Here is an 18,151-nt window from a genome sequence, read left to right as displayed (position 1 = left end):
GGAAACAGAAGCTTTAAATGACACAATAGTCCAGAGAGATTTAATTGATATTTATAGGACATTCCATCCAGAAACAGCAGATTACACTTTCTTCTCAAGTGTGCACAGAACATTCTCCAGGATAGATCACATCTTGGGTCACAAATCAAGCCTCAGTAAATTTAAGAAAATTGAAATCTTATCAAGCATCTTTTCTGACCACAACGCTATGAGGTTAGAAATCAATTACAGGGAAAAAACCGTAAAAAACACAAACACATGGAGGCTAAACAATACGTTACTAAATAACCAAGAGATCACTGAAGAAATCAAAGAGGAAATCAAAAAATACCTAGAGACAAATGACAATGAAAACACGACAATCCAAAACCTATGGGATGCAGCAAAAGCAGTTCTAAGAGGGAAGTTTATAGCTATACAAGCCTACCTCAAGAAAAAAGAAAAATCTCACATAAACAATCTAACCTTACACCTAAAGGGACTAGAGAAAGAAGAACAAACAAAACCCAAAGTTAGCAGAAGGAAAGAAATCATAAAGATCAGAGCAGAAATAAATGAAATAGAAACAAAAAAAACAATAGCAAAGATCAATAAAACTAAAAGCTGGTTCTTTGAGAAGATAAACAAAATTGATAAACCAGTAGCCAGACTCATCAAGAAAAAGAGGGAGAGGACTCAAATCAATAAAATTAGAAATGAAAAAGCGGAAGTTACAAAAGTCACCCCAGAAATACAAAGCATCCTAAGAGACCACTACAAGCAACTCTATGCCAATAAAATGGACAACCTGGAAGAAATGGACAAATTCTTAGAAAGGTATACCTTCCAAGAGTGAACCAGGAAGAAATAGAAAATATGAACAGACCAAACACAAGCAATGAAATTGAAACTGTGATTAAAAATCTTCCAACCAACAAAAGTCCAGGACCAGATGGCTTCACAGGTAAATTCAATCAAACATTTAGAGAAGAGCTAACACCCATCCTTCTCAAACTCTTCCAAAAAATTGCGGAGGAAGGAACACTCCCAAATTCATTCTAAGAGGCCACCATCACCCTGATACCAAAACCAGACAAAGATACTACAAAAAAAGAAAATTACAGACCAATATCACTGATGAATACAGATGCAACACTCCTCAACAAAATACTAGCAAACAGAATCCAACAACACATTAAAAGGATCATACACCATGATCAAGTGGGATTTATCCCAGGGATGCAAAGATTCTTCAATATACACAAATCAATCAATGTGATACACCATATTAACTAACTGAAGAAGAAAAACCATATGATCATCTCAATAGATGCAGAAAAAGCTTTTGACAAAATTCAACACCCATTTCTGATAAAAACTCTCCAGAAAGTGGGCATAGAGGGAACCTACCTCAACATAATAAAGGCCATATATGACAAACCCACAGCAAACATCATTCTCAATGGTGAAAAACTGAAAGCATTTCCTCTAAGATCAGGAACGAGACAAGGATGTCCACTCTCACCACTATTATTCAACATAGCTCTGGAAGTCCTAGCCACAGCAATCAGAGAAGAAAAAGAATTAAAAGGAATACAAATTGGAAAAGAAGAAGTAAAACTGTCACTGTTTGCAGATGACATGATACTATACATAGAGAATCCTAAAGATGCCACCAGAAAACTACTAGAGCTAATTAATGAATTTGGTAAACTTGCAGGATACAAAATTAATGCACAGAAATCTCTTGCATTCCTATACACTAATGATGAAAAATCTGAAAGAGAAATTAAGGAAACACTCCCATTTACCATTGCAACAAAAAGAATAAAATACCTAGGAATAAACCTACCTAAGGAGGTAAAAGACCTGTACTCAGAAAACTATAAGACACTGATGAAAGAAATTAAAGATGATGCCAACAGATGGAGAGATATACCATGTTCTTGGATTGGAAGAATCAATATTGTGAAAATGAGTATACTACCCAAAGCAATCTACAGATTCAATGCAATCCCTACCAAATTACCAATGGCATATTTTATGGAAATAGAACAAATCATCTTAAAATTTGTACGGAGACACAAAAGACCCTGAATAGCCAAAGCAGTCTTGAGGGGAAAAAACGGAGCTGGAGGAATCAGACTCCCTGACTTCAGACTATACTACAAAGCTACAGTAATCAAGACGATATGGTACTGGCACAAAAACAGAAACATAGATCAATGCAACAAGATAGAAAGCCCAGAGATAAACCCACGCACCTATGGCCAACTAATCTATGACAAAGGAGGCAAGGATATACTATGGAGAAAAGACAGTCTCTTCAATAAGTGGTGCTGGGAAAACTGGATAGCTACATGTAAAAGAATGAAATTAGAACACTCCCTAACACCATACACAAAAATAAACTCAAAATGGATTAGAAACCTAAATGTAAGACCAGACACTATAAAACTCTTAGAGGAAAACATAGGAAGAACACTCTTTGACATAAATCACAGCAAGATCTTTTCTGATCCACCTCCTAGAGTAATGGAAATAAAAACAAAAATAAACAAATGGGACCTAATGAAACTTCAAAGCTTTTGCACAGCAAAGGAACCATAAACAAGACGAAAAGACAACCCTCAGAATGGGAGAAAATATTTGCAAACGAATCAACGGACAAAGGATTAATCTCCAAAATATATAAACAGCTCATGCAGCTCAATATTAAAAAAACAAACAACCCAATCCAAAAATGGGCAGAAGACCTAAATAGACATTTCTCCAAAGAAGACATACAGACGGCCACGAAGCACATGAAAAGATGCTCAACATCACTAATTATTAGAGAAATGCAAATCAAAACTACAATGAGGTATCACCTCACACCAGTTAGAATGGGCATCATCAGAAAATCTACAAACAACAAATGCTGGACAGGATGTGGAGAAAAGGGAACCCTCTTGCACTGTTGGTGGGAATGTAAACTGATACATCCACTATGGAGAACAGTATGAAGGTTCCTTAAAAAACTAAAAATAGAATTACCATATGATCCAGCAATCCCACTACTGGGCATATACACAGAGAAAACCATAATTCAAAAAGACACATGCACCCCAATGTTCATTGCAGCACTATTTACAACAGCCAGGTCATGGAAGCAACCTAAATGCCCATCGACAGATGAATGGATAAAGAAGATGTGGTACATATATACAATGGAATATTACTCAGCCATAAAAAGGAAGGAAATTGGGTCATTTGTTGAGACGTGGATGGATCTAGAGACTGTCATACAGAGTGAAGTAAGTCAGAAACAGAAAAACAAATATCGTATATTAACGCATATATGTGGAACCTGGAAAAATGGTACAGATGAACTGATTTGCAGGGCAGAAATTGAGACACAGATGTAGAGAACAAACGTATGGACACCAAGTGGGGAAAGCAGCGGGGCGGTGGGGGTGAGGGTGTGATGAATTGGGCGATTGGGATTGATATGTATACACTGATGTGTATAAAATTGATGACTAATAAGAACCTGCTGTATAAAAAAATTAATAAAATTAAATTTTAAAAATTTTTTTAAAAAGAACAAAATAATGCCATTTGCAGTGACATGGATGGACCTAGAGATTGTCATACTGAGTGAAATGTCAGACACAAAAAGACAAATATCTTATGATATTGCTTATACGTGGAATCTAAAAAAATGGTAAAAATGAACTTACAAAACAGAAACAGAGTCACAGATGTAGAGAACAAACTTATGGTTACCAAGGGGTAAACTGGAAGATTGGGATTAACATATATACACACTACTATATATAAAAATAGATAAATAATAAGAACCTACCGTATAGCACAGGGAACTGTACTCAATACTCCATAATGATATGGTACTCCATAATGATATGGGAAAAGAATTTTAAAAAGAGTGGATATATGTATATGTATAACTGTTTCACTTTGTTGTACAGCAGAAACTAACACATCGTAAATCAACTATACACCAAAAAAAATTAATTAAAAAAAAATAAGTTTGTGTTGTGTTAAGGCACTAAATTTGTGGTCATTTGCTGACAGCAGCAATAAGAAAGTAATACAATGTCTACTAGACAGAACTCATTTGGATATTACCAGTTTTCAACAAGTTAACATTTAATTTTACATAATCTGGGCTCTAATCACTAGTTAATCATGAATTAAGGTTACCTTCATCTGGAGAGCTGGATGACCCCTGGGAGTGCTTGATTGAACAGTGCTCTGGTACCGTGTTGAAAAGACATACAGTGATCTTTTTGCTGCATTTCCAAGTTTCAAATAACCTTTTTTAGCATCCATTCGCTCTGCCCATATTTCTTTCCAAAGCAATCACATACTTCCTTTCCTCTTCTCCCTCAAAATCTATTGACCAACCAAGTCTGCACATCAGCCAACATTGTTCCTGAGGCTAGAATGTGTATGTATTTCTTGTCTTTTCAAGTAGCATACAATCCGTACAATAAACTCCCTTTGTTCCATTTTCCTCTGTGATGACTTACGCAGCCACTACCCTGTATCAGGTTGATTTTTTTCAGCCTAGCAACCTTGTAGAAAAAAAGCAACAAATCACACACATAAATTTTTTAAATGGACATCATAAAGGCTGAGGAAGAGTTGAATAGAGGAAAAAAATTCTAATGAAAGTAGCATCAGGATCAGACATATGACCTGAATCCTTTCAAAGGGGAGGAAAACTACCTAACCACCAAATCTCATCATAAGATAATGTCTTTTCATACGCCTCATTGCATGAAGACTCCAAAACTACCAAAGACCTCAAGTAATGGAGTAATGTGCTCCTATATATTTGCAGTGACAATGGGTCTTCCAGAGTCTGCTGTAAAAGGAGCTGGTCGTCCTGACTCCAACCTTCTGCTTTCAAATCCATCCTGCAGGCCCCCCGCCCCCACCTAGCCTTTTCTTCAAAAACCACTTTATCAGCTTCCTTTTGATTCCAGGGCAGGCTTTCAAGCACCTCTATGACCCATCTGGCTCCACTCCAGTTGCCCATTTTAAAGAAACCTCAGTTGATCTAGTGCAATGGTTTTCAAACTTAAGCTTTCACCAACATCACACAGATTGTGAGGTCCCAACCCTAGAGTTTCAGATTCTGCAGGTCAGGGGTTGGGCCCAAAGACTTGCATTTCTAGCAAGTTTCCAGTAAAGGCTGGTGCTCCTATTTGAGAGAGCACACTTTGAGAACCATCTCCTGAATCTGAGCTTGGACTGCTCCTTTCTGAAGCAAATTGAGAAGAATTAAGAAGCGGCCCCTTGTGAGAGGAGACTTTCGGGGTGATGAAAATGTTCCATACCTTGATTGACACATGGTTACACTGATGCATACGCTTGTCAAACTCATCAAACTATCCACTGTCCACTTAAAATGGGTGAATTTCATTGTATGTAAATGATGCCTTAATAAAATTGATTTAAAACTTTTAAAAAATAGTGGAATCATGGGCTCCTGTACATTTGCAGTGACATCAAACTGCCCACTTAAAATGGGTATATTTTACTGTGTGTAAATGATGTCTTAATAAAATTGATTTAAAACTTTTAAAAAATAGTGGAATCATGGGCTCCTGTACATTTGCAGTGACATCAAACTGTCCCCTTAAAATGGGTATATTTTATTGTATGTAAATGATGCCTTAATAAAATTGATTTAAAACTTTTAAAATTAGTGGAATCATGGGCTCCTGTACATTCGCAATGACATCATCCAGTAACTATTTATTGAGTCCCTTCTTGGTGATAAGCATTCTGGTAAGTTTTAGGAATATAAGAGTCCTTAAGATGGTGGTCTTGTCCTCAGATTTTTGTCAGTCTGATGGTGGATACTAGGAAGTATACTGCCAATTACAAGATTAGATAGTAAATGTTATAATACGAGAAAGTCAAAGCCCCATGGAATGTTGCACTAGAAATGACAATTTCTATTCTTTTTCTTAAGAAGCTGCCTGGTCTATAGTCATTGCAGAGAAGGTACCATGAGGTGCCGTCTACCCTTCCATCCCCTGGGCCACAGGTGGCTGGAGCAAGGATGACCCCTGGTCCAAGATGGATCAATCCACGATTGGGGATGGGGATTCTGAGGATAAGCCAGTTGGTTGTTGGAAGAGTCGAGTTTAGGATTGAGGGAGCCATGTGTAAGCAAAGGAGGACAACTAAGGAGACCGGTGGGGAAACAAGAAATCAAACTTCTACAGATCTAGGAGGATGCTTGACAAGGTTCTGGTTCCTCTCAGACCTGGCTGTATGTACTCTTTGCAAAGAGCAATGGGAGACTCTCCTGGAGCAGTGGTTCTCGAAAATGAACGTGCACCAGAACCATCCAGGCAGCTTGTTTATGTGCCAGTTCCTCAGACTTCCGGTTGAGCAGGTGTGAGCAGGGTGCAGGGGTGTGTGCTTAGAACCAGCACCCTAGGGATCCTCAGGTAAGTAGTCTGCGGATTACATGCTGAGAAACACTACCCTACATTCCTTTGTTTGGTGGGTTGTTTTTAACTTGAACTCTTTGAGTGGGGGGTCTGGTTCTTAGAATCAAAAAGCTCTAATATTATTACCAGGTTTAGAAAGTTAAGGAAAGCCATCAAAGTGAGATCAGGGTCTTCAGGGATAAATGAGAATTAGTCAGGCAAAGTGTGTGTGTGTGTATGGCTGGGACGGGCAAAGGAAGGAGTTGTACAAAGGACGTAAGTCAAAAGAGTGGCATTTTTGGGGATCCAAAAGTCCCTCCATATGGCTTGTACTGTGTGTGTGTGTGTGTGTGTGTGTGTGAGAGAGAGAGAGAGAGAGAGAGAGAGAAAGACAGACAGAGACAGAGACAGAGATAGAACACACTGCCCAACAACCAAAATTCTCTGTTGAGAAAGAGTTACCTCTTATTTCTTCCCACATGCAACCTTCTATTCCTTCCCATGCCTCAGGGCTCTTGTTGGCTTTTTGGCTGCCATCTTCTATATATTTTCCTTACCCAGACCCTTTTTCTCTCTGCTTAGCTTCTCTGACATTTGTAGAATCAAAACCCAACATTTTAAAAGAGCATTTAATGCTAAAGCCTACAGGGAAAGAGCTTGGGGCTTTCTGCCCTGGGGCTCGGCGTGGGAACCTGGCAGGAGCACTCAGTGTGAGGCCTGAGTGAACCTGGAAATAAGAGGCAGCTTACACCCACAAAGCAACCTTGATCAAGGAGGGCAAGACCCGATGGAAAAATACTCTTTTCCTCCCACCAGGTAGAAAATTCTAAAGTGCATTTTGTATGGCATCTCAGAGAGTATCCCCAAGCGGGACTGAGGTGCAGTTGCCCGCTGGTGATGACGTGCCTTCGTCCTGGTGTGGACGAAGGAATGTCACGTGCCATCTCAGTACACAAAGGATGTTGCAGCCATCAAGCCACAAGCCACTGCAGCGGCCCCGGACTGTGCACCCTCAGCAGATTCAGGATGGAGAAAAACAGGATACTAGCCCTAGACAGTTAAGGTGCATGTCAACAAGCCCAGACTCTTGCATCTTCCTATACAAAGAAAAGTACCAAAGTCACTAACCTGAGACGTTTGTTTTTTTCTTTAATTAACAGTAATCTTTTGATGTTCTGACTACCTGGTTTTTGTTGCAAAAACTCCTGTATATTCTGGCCCCTCTCTTAGCTCCTTGGAATAGTTCCTCAGCGCTATCTGAGAGCCTGTCTCCCGGGCTTTGAGTCCTCAGCAAATCCACCAATTCTCAACTTTTAGGTTGTGTGTTTTTTTCAGTGGACACTTGTTTAGAAAACCCCTGCCCCTGCTCCTTGAGATCTCCTTCAGGCACCCAAGTACTCATCTCCAGTTGTACTTTAGGGGGAAGCTCAATAATAATGATGAAAGAGAAAAATGAAAGTCAGAAAGATATAGAAAGGCTTATCAATCCCTCCTGGCCTTCCTTGGAATGTAAATGGTGCTTGTTTAGGCTTCCAGCACTCTCCTGTTTTCACATTGTTCTAGGTATTCCCAGGAGAACACCCTTAGTTCTGTCTGGAGTGAGTGTCTATTTTATCCTGGGGAATCAGCACTTAACATGCTGCTGTGAATCAGATCATGTCACCTCTCTGCTTAATACTCCATTGGCTTCCCATTGTACTCAGAATAAAATACAAACGCTCAACCCACGTGGCGTACGAGGCCCTCCATGATTTAGTCTCGCCTCACCACTCTCTCCCCTGCTCACTCTGCTCCAGCCGTTTTCTATTCCTAAAACCTACCAGGCACGTTCCTACTCCCAGGCCTTTGCACTAGCCACACCCTCTGCTAGGAATGCTCACCCCCCAGGTGTACACATAACGGCTTCCTTCTCAGCCTTCTGGCTCAGATGAAACACAGTCTCCAGAGACAGGCTTCCCTTCATTGCTAATTCAAAGTCACACTTCTTCCCCAAGTTGCACTCCCTCAGTCTTTATGGTCTTTGTGGTTCCCTCACACAATCACGGTAGGCACTCACTCAATGAGTGTTTCCTGAATGAATGAATGAATGAATGATGAACCCTTTAGCAAGCTGTGAAGTCTGCACATGTTTAGTGGTACTTTAATTAATTCACTTATCAGCACATTAAAGGCTGCTTTCTCATCGTGTCATGATCCAGTGCAGGATAGCTAGGGGGAAGAGAGGAATTCTGTTTCCCGAAGTTTTCTGGCTCCTTCCTTCCAGTGAGTCTGTCAACCCCAAGGACCTTCAAGTTGGGCACCAGATCTTCTGCATCCAGAAGGCAAATGAGGGCAGGGGAGGTCGGGAAAGTAGTGGAGGCAGTTTTTATGGACCAGACACAGTAACAGCATATAACACTTCTACCCTCATTGTACTGGTCAGAAATCAGCCTCCTCCTCTCCTCCACCCTGATACTCCAGCTGGAGAGGCCGAGCAGCATCATTTCTCCGTGTGCCACCCAGGAGGTAAAAGAAATGGGGTTTGGTGAAAACTGTCCATCAGCCTTCAGATGACATTGTTTGTAAATATGGGACTGGGTCAGTCTTCCCACTCAAGTACACATTTCCCGGCTGAAGCACCATGATGTCTACGGCTGCTGCGAAGATGCCAACTTGAGATGAAAACAGAATTAATTCCCTTCTCCCATCCCCATCTGTGGTCAACAACTCCACTCACAGAGCCTAACCAGAAGCCAGCTAATAATGGGCTGTGGCAAAGGTACAGCTTGTAGACGGCTACCCTGCATCACAGTTCAGAGGAGAGCAGGATATCCCATCGGATATTTTTCTAAGGCCTTTTCCAAGGATCCTTCCTCTGAGGAAACAATCATCGGGAATCCATCCACGTATTCAGAAAAGCAAATATAAGAAGTGTTACGGTATTTGGAAAAAAAACTTTCTGACCATCCTGAAAGGCCATTAAACCAGTCAAAACAATCAGAGAGCAGTTAAGCACCCAAATGTTCAGCCCTAAGTGCAAAGGACAGAACGGTGGTATCATATGCTTATTTAGCTGGGAAGCTGGACTCTAGGCATTTGCAAGAAAGATAAAGAAATTAATCTAGCCCCACAGGAAGATAAGAGAAGTAGCTATGCAATTCTTTAGCATGGGGCTTTTAGTTTTGAAGGCTTTTGAAATACGTAATGTAAAATGAGACCGAGGTTCATTCATACACATAAAGCCAGAATGGTGGGGAGGAGCTTTGGGCGGCACTCAGATATTCGGGTAGGGCAGCCATTTCTGGCAGAAAGCAGTCCCCTCTATCTTCAACTGCCTTCCTGAGCCCATGGCTTCTGCCTTCAAAGTCACAAAACAGTTGCTGAAGCTCCAGCCATCATTTCTGTGTTCTAGGCAGCCGGAGGGGGAGGAGGATGGAAAAGCAAAAGAGCAAGTCTCCCACCTGAGTCAGCTCCCAACTGGAGCTGAACATCCCACAGAACACTACTTAAACCTCACTGGCCAGCACTTGGTAACCCGGCCATATTTAATTGTGTGGGAGGCAGGGAAATGTAATCTAATTTTAGCAAAGCACGTCACCACCTCAAATAAGACTGGGGTTCTTTACTCCGAGTGGAGGAAGTGGGTATCAGGTAGGCCACCAGCAGTTGGCAGGCACTAAAGATGTGGCTTCCCAGGTTAGTCAGGGAAAAGATTGCGTTCTCTCCTGACCAGCTGGTTCCCCACCCTTACCTCCTCCCTCACCCTTTGTGAGGGATCAGAAGGCACCACCCCAGGAAGCCTGAGCACTTTATCATAAGACGTATCCTTTACCCAAGTTAAGTAAATGCCACCCACAAGGGCTTGACGGAACATATGGTTTCTGCTGACTGCTCATTTGCCATGGGTCACCCAGCCGCTTCAGAAATTGGCAAAACTAAGTCCAGACCTGACAGCCAGCAGGTATAAAGTTACTAGTACTGCTTGAGTTGGTCAGCAACCACTCAGCATTGTGATAATTAACAGTGATACGAATAACATCAAGAACCATCTTTCATTGACTGTTGACTGTGTGCCAAGCACTGGGCCAGGCTTTTTACCCCCAGAGGCTTGCTACAGAGAATTAAACCTGGTAATGCATGCCACAGTCGCAGAGGAGCTGTAGGCTGGTCTCTTACTCAACACCACCCCATTAGTACGTGGCAGAGCTAAGATTAAACCCAGGTCTTCTGGCTCCAACCCTCATGATCTCTCCAGTAACTCTCGGTTGGCTGAGGCTAAGTCAGGTGTCAAGACTTTAATATCAGTCACAACATAGGTTCTTGGTTAGAGCAGAGACCAAGCAAGAGTGGTATGGATTTGTTCTCTTTTGAGTCCAAATCCAAGGAGAGAGTGGTCTGGCAGAGGGCGGGGGCTGGCAGCAGAGCTCTGCCCCACACAGAGGTAGAGGGACCCAGACCCCTTCCACCTTGATGTTCTACCATCTCCTGGCGTTGGAGCAGGTCACTGAGAGGGCATGCTTGCTGGGTGACCCATGAGCTGGGCCCAGACAATCGGAGGCTCCTCACCTCCCCTTCCATCCTTGGAATGTATATTCCACCCACCATTCCTGCACTCAGCCATTTCAAGGATGCAGGCTTGAAAGAATAATGTAAAAAAGGAAAGTAAGAAAAGATATCTTTACTCAAAGTCCTCAAGCAAGAGATAATAATAATTGGGGCTTCCCTGGTGGCGCAGTGATTAAGAATCCGCCTGCCAATGCAGGGGACACAGGTTCGAGCCCTGGTCCGGGAAGATCCCACGTGCCGCGGAGCAACTAAGCCCATGCACCACAACTACGGAGCCTGTGCTCTAGAGCCCGTGAGCCACAACTACGGAGCCTGCGAGCCACAACTACTGAAGGCCGCATGCCACAACTACTGCAGCCCGCAGGCCTAGAGCCTGTGCTCCGCAACAAGAGAAGCCACCGCAGTAAGAAGCTTGCACACTGGGACAAAGAGCAGCCCCCACTTGATGCAACTAGAGAAAGCCTGCGCGCAGCAACAAAGACTCAACACAGCCAAAAAATAAATTAATTAAATAAATAAATTTACCAAAAAAAAGAGTTAATAACAATTTTTTTGAGTCTGACAATGACCCATCAAGAAGTGAACTTTAAGAATGAAGTCTGTCGCTATCTTAACCTATTGTTTTACACAATAGGAACTGAAGAGTTGGGAACGACCTCCCTCTCACCCTCCCTCAGAGCCCAAGTATGACTCTCTTTCCAGACCTTTCTCCAGGGATGGGACAACAGAGATCAGAAAGGAGGGCACAGGCTATGTAGCCAGGGGCAAGGATGGTTGGAAGGGAAAAGGAGCAAGGATAAAGTGGGGATGTACGTATGCAGGGGGCGAATGGGTGGAGGAAAAAAATAATATTTGCTATATAAACAAAGTCCCATTGCTGGTTTGGGATACATACAGATATATAGATATATAGATACATAGATATAGATATAGATATATATGCATGTGTGTAAAGATATATAGGTAGTATCACAAAATCTCCTTCATAAGGTCACAAAGCAAAATTGGCCACACCCTTGTCGTACCTTCATTTACAAAAATCTGACGCGTCTTCCTGGGTTTTTCTTTTTAAAAGATAAAGAAAGAGAAGGAGGACCAAGGAAGCTATTAGAACTGCCACCTACCAGTCTGGAGTGATCTGCCTCTTTCTTCCGTCTCTCCCTGCCCTCCGTGTACAAAGGCCAGTTTCGGGTTTCACCTGGGGATCCCCCGAGGTTGTAAATCAACACCTGGAATACTGCCCTCACCCCCATTATTGACAAGGGCTCCACAAGGGCTCCACATTAACCACTGCCTCCTTGTTCCAGCTCAAGGGAAGGAGGCAAGAACAAGAAGAAGGTGTTTCCTTCCAATGGGAACAACTCATAAGCTTGCATAAATCACTTCCTCTCACACTCCTTTAGGCGGAGCTTGGTCACGTGGCCACACCAGACACAAGGGAAGCTGGGAAATGTAGTCCCTATCTTGGCAGCCATGTGCCCAGAGAAAACCCAAAGGATGGGGGTTATTACTAAAAAGAGGAAGGGAAATGGGCTTGGGGGACGAAAAGCAGTCTCTGCCACATTTCAGGATTGCATCACATGAAGAGAGGAACAATCTGGTTACTTTGGTTCAGATGGAGAGGTGGGCACTGCCCCACCAAGACCACACAAAATGGGGAACTTCCATAATGGGTGGCGAGGAAGGAAGAGAGACACTGGAAACTATAACTGCTATAGTACTCAATAGTTATATCCTGGAAGAAAAAGTGACCGTAAGATGTGGCAGGAAAACGAGCTGTTATCTTCTTTAGAAAAACAAAAAAGTTCTTGCTAATCATGTCAGCCAAGCTACATTTATCCCTCCTTGCTCTTGGCTCACAATCCCTTTTTGAACTCGCTTCCCCTGAGCACAAAGGGTGAGTAAACTTTGGGTTCTGGACACAGAGAGGAGGTTTCTCGGTCTTTGTGCCAAAGCACCCAGTCTGGCTCCTCCCTCTGCACCCAGACTCCAAGGTGGCAGGTGTTTTGATGGACCTCAGGTGGAGGGACCCACTTCTGAAAGAGTCCAAAGTGGAGGGCTGGGCAGGCCTGGAATTTATTAGAAGTTCATGATTAATACACGCAGGCTGACCCCATGCAGGTCTTGATATGGGTTCCTGGGAACAATTCTAGGTCAAGCAATGATTCACAAGACTCATGCTAAGCCTTCAAAAGTCCCTTTACTGTCAATGTACATAATCATAGTAAACCCTCCATAAATGGTGGCCCTAAGCCTGCCACTGTGCATACTGTCTCCATTTCTAATAACCACTGTAGTAGGTGCTGTCCTTGCTGCTTCCACACCCCCTTCTCTTTACCATTTCAAGACACACTGGCCTTTTCCAACTGCCACACCTGCATTTCTTTGCCAAGAGCTTTCCTGGACTCACAGTCCTCCTTTGCCAAGCGCAGGATACCAGGGAAACACCTAGGAATAAATACTTCACCTCCCAGAAGGAGCCCTCAGTTAATGACTCTTGGGAGCTGGAGTATAAACACCCCAGCTCCCTCACCCCTCAGATGGGATCATTCTGAGGCACATGCACTATGCTGGTTCCCGAGTTTCTCCAGGGGGATGGAGCAGTACTGGCCCACTGTGGGAGTTAAACTGCTAACACACTTGTTTTTGGCGGCCTTCCACTCCTTATCTCATTTCCTGATTTCTCTACTGGTGTTTCCTGCACTTCCCAAATAAACTACTTGCAGTCTATCTTAGGATATGCTTCTGGATGAACCCAAATAAGACCACCAGCATGAGGAGTAAGTTATGATCCCCATGGGGGGAACAGGCTGGCACAGGCTCAGGAGGCAGCCTGAACCAGATGTGAATTTTGGCTTCATCCCTGAGCAGCTGAGTAATGCTGGGAAAATTATTTGACTGTTTGGTGACTCAATTTCCTCATCTGTAAAATGGGGCAACCTTGCAGGACCATAAACTCTCAAATGAAACAATTCCTCTAATGCCTACAATGACCCTAATATATAGCAAGCACTCAACAAAAGTGAGCTTTCCTTCCTTCTTATCTCCATTTTATAAGTGAGAAAACGGAGGCTCAGTAAGGTTTCCTGACCTGCACAAGGTAATCATGCAGTTAGGTGACAGATCCTGGATTCAAACACGTATCTTTCTGGCTCCAGATCTACTTAGAACTTTCCCACTAACCGTCACATATCAACTTCACTGTCAAAGTTACCTCATTTGATACATAAAATCATTTTAACCTTCAAATTCCCAGGTCTTCCTTTCACTTTGTGTTGTGCAGACAACACATCTGGATTCTGATTTACAGAGATTCCCAGATCTTGGTGTGTTCACATCCTCTGCTGTTTATGTCCTCAGACTGGGGCATGACTTTCCCTCTCTCTCATTCAGCTGTGACACACTCTTCTAATTTGGGTGCAAAGATCTTCACAAGTTCATCTCTGATTAAAACACAACGTTACTGGGGCTTCCCTGGTGGCGCAGTGGTTGAGAATCTGCCTGCCAATGCAGGGCAAACGGGTTCGAGCCCTGGTCTGGGAAGATCCCACATGCCGCGGAGCAACTAGGCCCGTGAGCCACAGCTACTGAGCCTGCGCGTCTGGAGCCTGTGCTCCGCAACAACAGAGGCCACGATAGTGAGAGGCCCGCGCACCGCGATGAAGAGTAGCCCCCACCTGCCGCAACTAGAGAAAGCCCTCACACAGAAACGAAGACCCAACACAGCCATAAATAAAATAAATAAATATTTTTTTTAATTAAAAAAAAAACACAATGTTACTAAAAATAGATGAACACCCAGGAGAAGAAAGATGAGAGAGAACCCAGGGCAGAGCAAATGCACATGTAAGTGGTTTCCCCTTGGACACAGGTGAGGTGACTTTTCCAGGTGCCCTTTCACCCCTGAAGAGAGAACCCAGAGCTTCAAATGTGGGGAGCACACCTGCTGAGCCCCTGCTTGACTGACTGAGTGGAGGCTGTGAAAAGGAAGAGGTACAGAATGTTTCCAAATCCATTCCCTTAACTAACAGTGTTCTGTTACCCCACAGCCAGCCAAGTCCAAACGGCAAGCAGAGGTACAGACAAAAAGCAAAACCAAAGTCACACTCTTAAACTCACTCCAATTTTTACAATTAGAAACCTAGGCACAGCTGTTTTATTTTAGCATACATTTAAGTTTGGGGTCATTTTAAAAATATAATTTTGTTTTGAAATATATATGTATTGGAGGGACATCATCTTTCAGAGGTTAGACTTTGAAAGGTCCTGTGTGTGACCTGCATCTAAAGTAGGGTGACCAACTCATCTCGGTTTGCCCAGGACCTTCCCAGTTTTAGTACGAAGAGTCCCTCATCCCAGGAAATTTCTCAGCCCTGGGCAAACGGGGATGGTTGGTCACCCAATTACAAAACAAATTTGACTCTCAAATTGCCTCTTTTAAAATACAAATCTCCTCAGGCAGGTTAAAACAATTCACCAATCACAATCTAGAGATGTGGATTGCTTCTCACAAAATACCCCATCAAATAGTCCCATTTTAAGAATCCATAAGGATCCCCTATTGCAGGAATCACAAATTCAGACACCCGTAGAGGCAAGGCTGAAATTATGGGTAATCATGAGTCAAATCCATCTCACCTGCCTTCACTAATCAAGGTCGTTTTAGTTGTTGCTAGGAAAGACTTGCCATGTCCTCCTAGCAGCATGTAACCTAAACAATAAGATGTTTGCCAGGGTTGTTTTCCAGGAACTTGGAGTCACCTGTGTCTAGTTTAAGCTGAGTCAGTTAAGACTGGATAGGACCACCTATGCTCCAACTAGGCATGTGCTAGTGTCCTTTTGGTGACCCTTTGATGCCAAAGGGCTAAAAACTCCACCTTCACATTATGCTAAGCGCCTCCATTTTTGAACCCGCAGAGGCCTGTAGCTTAGTTACACCTGCACAGAAGGACAATTACCGCACCTTTTTCCAATCACCTTTCCCCACACTCCCGGCGCCTCAGACTGCCCTGCCCTGCCACTTTATTCTTCATCCCATAAATACCCTGAGCCCCTTGCCTTCGGGGAGGTGGGTCTGACATTTGTTCTCCTAGCTTCTCGCTTGGCTGACTTGGGAATAAACTCTCTTTGCTGCAAAGTGTCTCAGAGTTTTGGCTTGCTGAGCATTGGGCAAAAAAATCTGGTTTGGTAACAAGACTTCAATAAGTAAAGATCACTTGAATAAAAGCTTTCTGTCTATTCTTTACTTACACAAGGAAATAAACTCCCCTTCTTCTAGAAATCCTCAGCCCATTCACTCCTTTACCTTCCCTCTTTTGAAGGACATGGGATGGACAACTGTTTCTCTACCCAAGAAAAACTGCCCAAGCATGATGAAAAACAAGGGCAATTCTCATTTGGCCTCAGTGGCAGGGACTATGGTTTTCTTAGTCTGATTTCCTCTGGAAGCTGACGCGGGACAAGGGGTCAAATGTGGGGTGTTTATCTGAGGTTTATCTGAGAGTTCATCCCAGGAAACAGCAGTGGGAGACTAGGGGAAATGAAACAAGAAAGGAAAGGCCATCAAAGTGTCCTATTAGATGTGGTATATATATTTACCATGGAATATTACTCAGCCATAAAAAAAGAATGAAATAATGCCATTTGCAGCAACATGGATGGACCTAGAAATTATCACACTAAGTGAAGTCAGACAGAGAAAGACAAATATATCACTTAGCTGTGGAATCTTAAAAAATGATACAAATGAACTTATTTACAAAACAGAAATAGACTAATGGACACAGAAAACAAACTAATGGTTACCAAAAAAGAAAAGCAGGGAGGGATAAATTAGGAGTTTGGGATTAACAGATATACACTACTATACATAAAAGAGTTAGATAGAAAGGACCTACTATACAGCACAGGGAAGTATAGTCAGTATCTTGTAATAACCCATATTGGAAAAGAATCTGAAAAAGAATATATATATATACATATATATATATGTATAAAGAGAATCTGGAAAAGAATATATATATTTATAAATTAATCACTTTGCTATATACCTGAAACACTTAAATCAGCTATACTTCAATTTTAAAATTAATTAATTAATTAAAAGGTCCTATTAGGGCTTCCCTGGTGGCGCAGTGGTTGAGAATCTGCCTACCAATGCAGGGGACACGGGTGCGAGCCCTGGTCTGGGAAGATTCCACATGCCGCGGAGCAACTAGGCCTGTGAGCCACAACTACTGAGCCTGCGCGTCTGGAGCCTGTGCTCCGCAACAAGAGAGGCCGCGATAGTGAGAGGCCCGCGCACCGCGATGAAGAGTGGCCCCCGCTCGCCACAACTAGAGAAAGCCCTGGCACAGAAACGAAAGACCCAACACAGCCAAAAATTAATTAATTAATTAATTTTTTTAAAAAAAAGGTCCTATTAAATCAACTATCACCATGAGTGACCAGGGTTTAATGCCATGGGGAAACTCTAGGAAATGGTGCAGAACATTCATCTTAGTTATCCTACCAGATGGGCAAGGGACCTGGAGTATCCAGATGCTAAACCCTTCATCACTGGAGAGATGGGTCTTAATTCTCCAGCACTTCCAAACTATCACTTCCACAGTCAGAGAAAGTCCTCAGACAAATGAATGCAGGCAGAGGTGGTGGGAAGTCAAGCTGGCTTGACTGAGAGGCCAAGGCCAGGGCCAGGGTACAGACTGGGCACGTATGCCCTCTGCTACGGCAATCCGTAATAGAGCCCATGGGCCGCCATGCCCCAGCGCCGGTCCACAGCTGCCAGGCAGGAATGCAACCAGTGCTGTTAGAGCTTCTGAATTTTTAACAAAAAACAGGAATCCTGAATTTTTGTGGAATCTCCTGATTCATAGTTGCTGATGATGAGTTCAAATGTTTAAAAAAACACTCTAGGAACTAATCAAATTCTCTGTAGGCAGAATACAACCTGTGAGCAGCCAGCCTATATCCACTAATCGAGGTGAACCCCATTATTTTATGGATGCAGAAACCAAGGCCCTAAAGGGAAGTGACTTGTAAGTCAAAGACTGTCTGTGGTCTGGAGCCCACTTCCTGTAACTCCCGGGCCACAGCCTTGTCTGACCCATTGTGCTGTCTTCACTAAGGCTTCACAAAGCCGTTCCCTCCCACCACACATCCATCCATCCAAC

The 18,151-nt window shown here is 43.0% G+C and overlaps 1 protein-coding gene across 5 annotated transcripts in view; it reads right to left on the bottom strand.

Annotated features, from left to right (window-relative positions):
- The window catches only part of FRMD4B (FERM domain containing 4B), a 339,770-nt gene that overhangs the window by 308,628 nt on the left and 12,991 nt on the right, over window positions 1-18,151 (bottom strand). Inside the window, exon 1 of one of the 5 annotated variants that reach the window (XM_068557492.1) lies at window positions 12,104-12,295. The exons of the other annotated variants lie outside the window; for them this stretch is intronic. The gene's annotated coding sequence lies outside the window, so the exon portion shown is untranslated. Of the gene's footprint in view, window positions 1-12,103; window positions 12,296-18,151 lie in introns of those variants that run through there. 5 annotated transcript variants of the gene reach the window in all.

The sequence above is a fragment of the Eschrichtius robustus genome, chromosome 12 (genome assembly GCF_028021215.1).
Source record: "Eschrichtius robustus isolate mEscRob2 chromosome 12, mEscRob2.pri, whole genome shotgun sequence".
Classification (NCBI taxonomy): domain Eukaryota; kingdom Metazoa; phylum Chordata; class Mammalia; order Artiodactyla; family Eschrichtiidae; genus Eschrichtius; species Eschrichtius robustus.
Note: the sequence above shows the minus strand (reverse complement) of the source record. Positions and strands in the feature narration are given on the sequence as shown.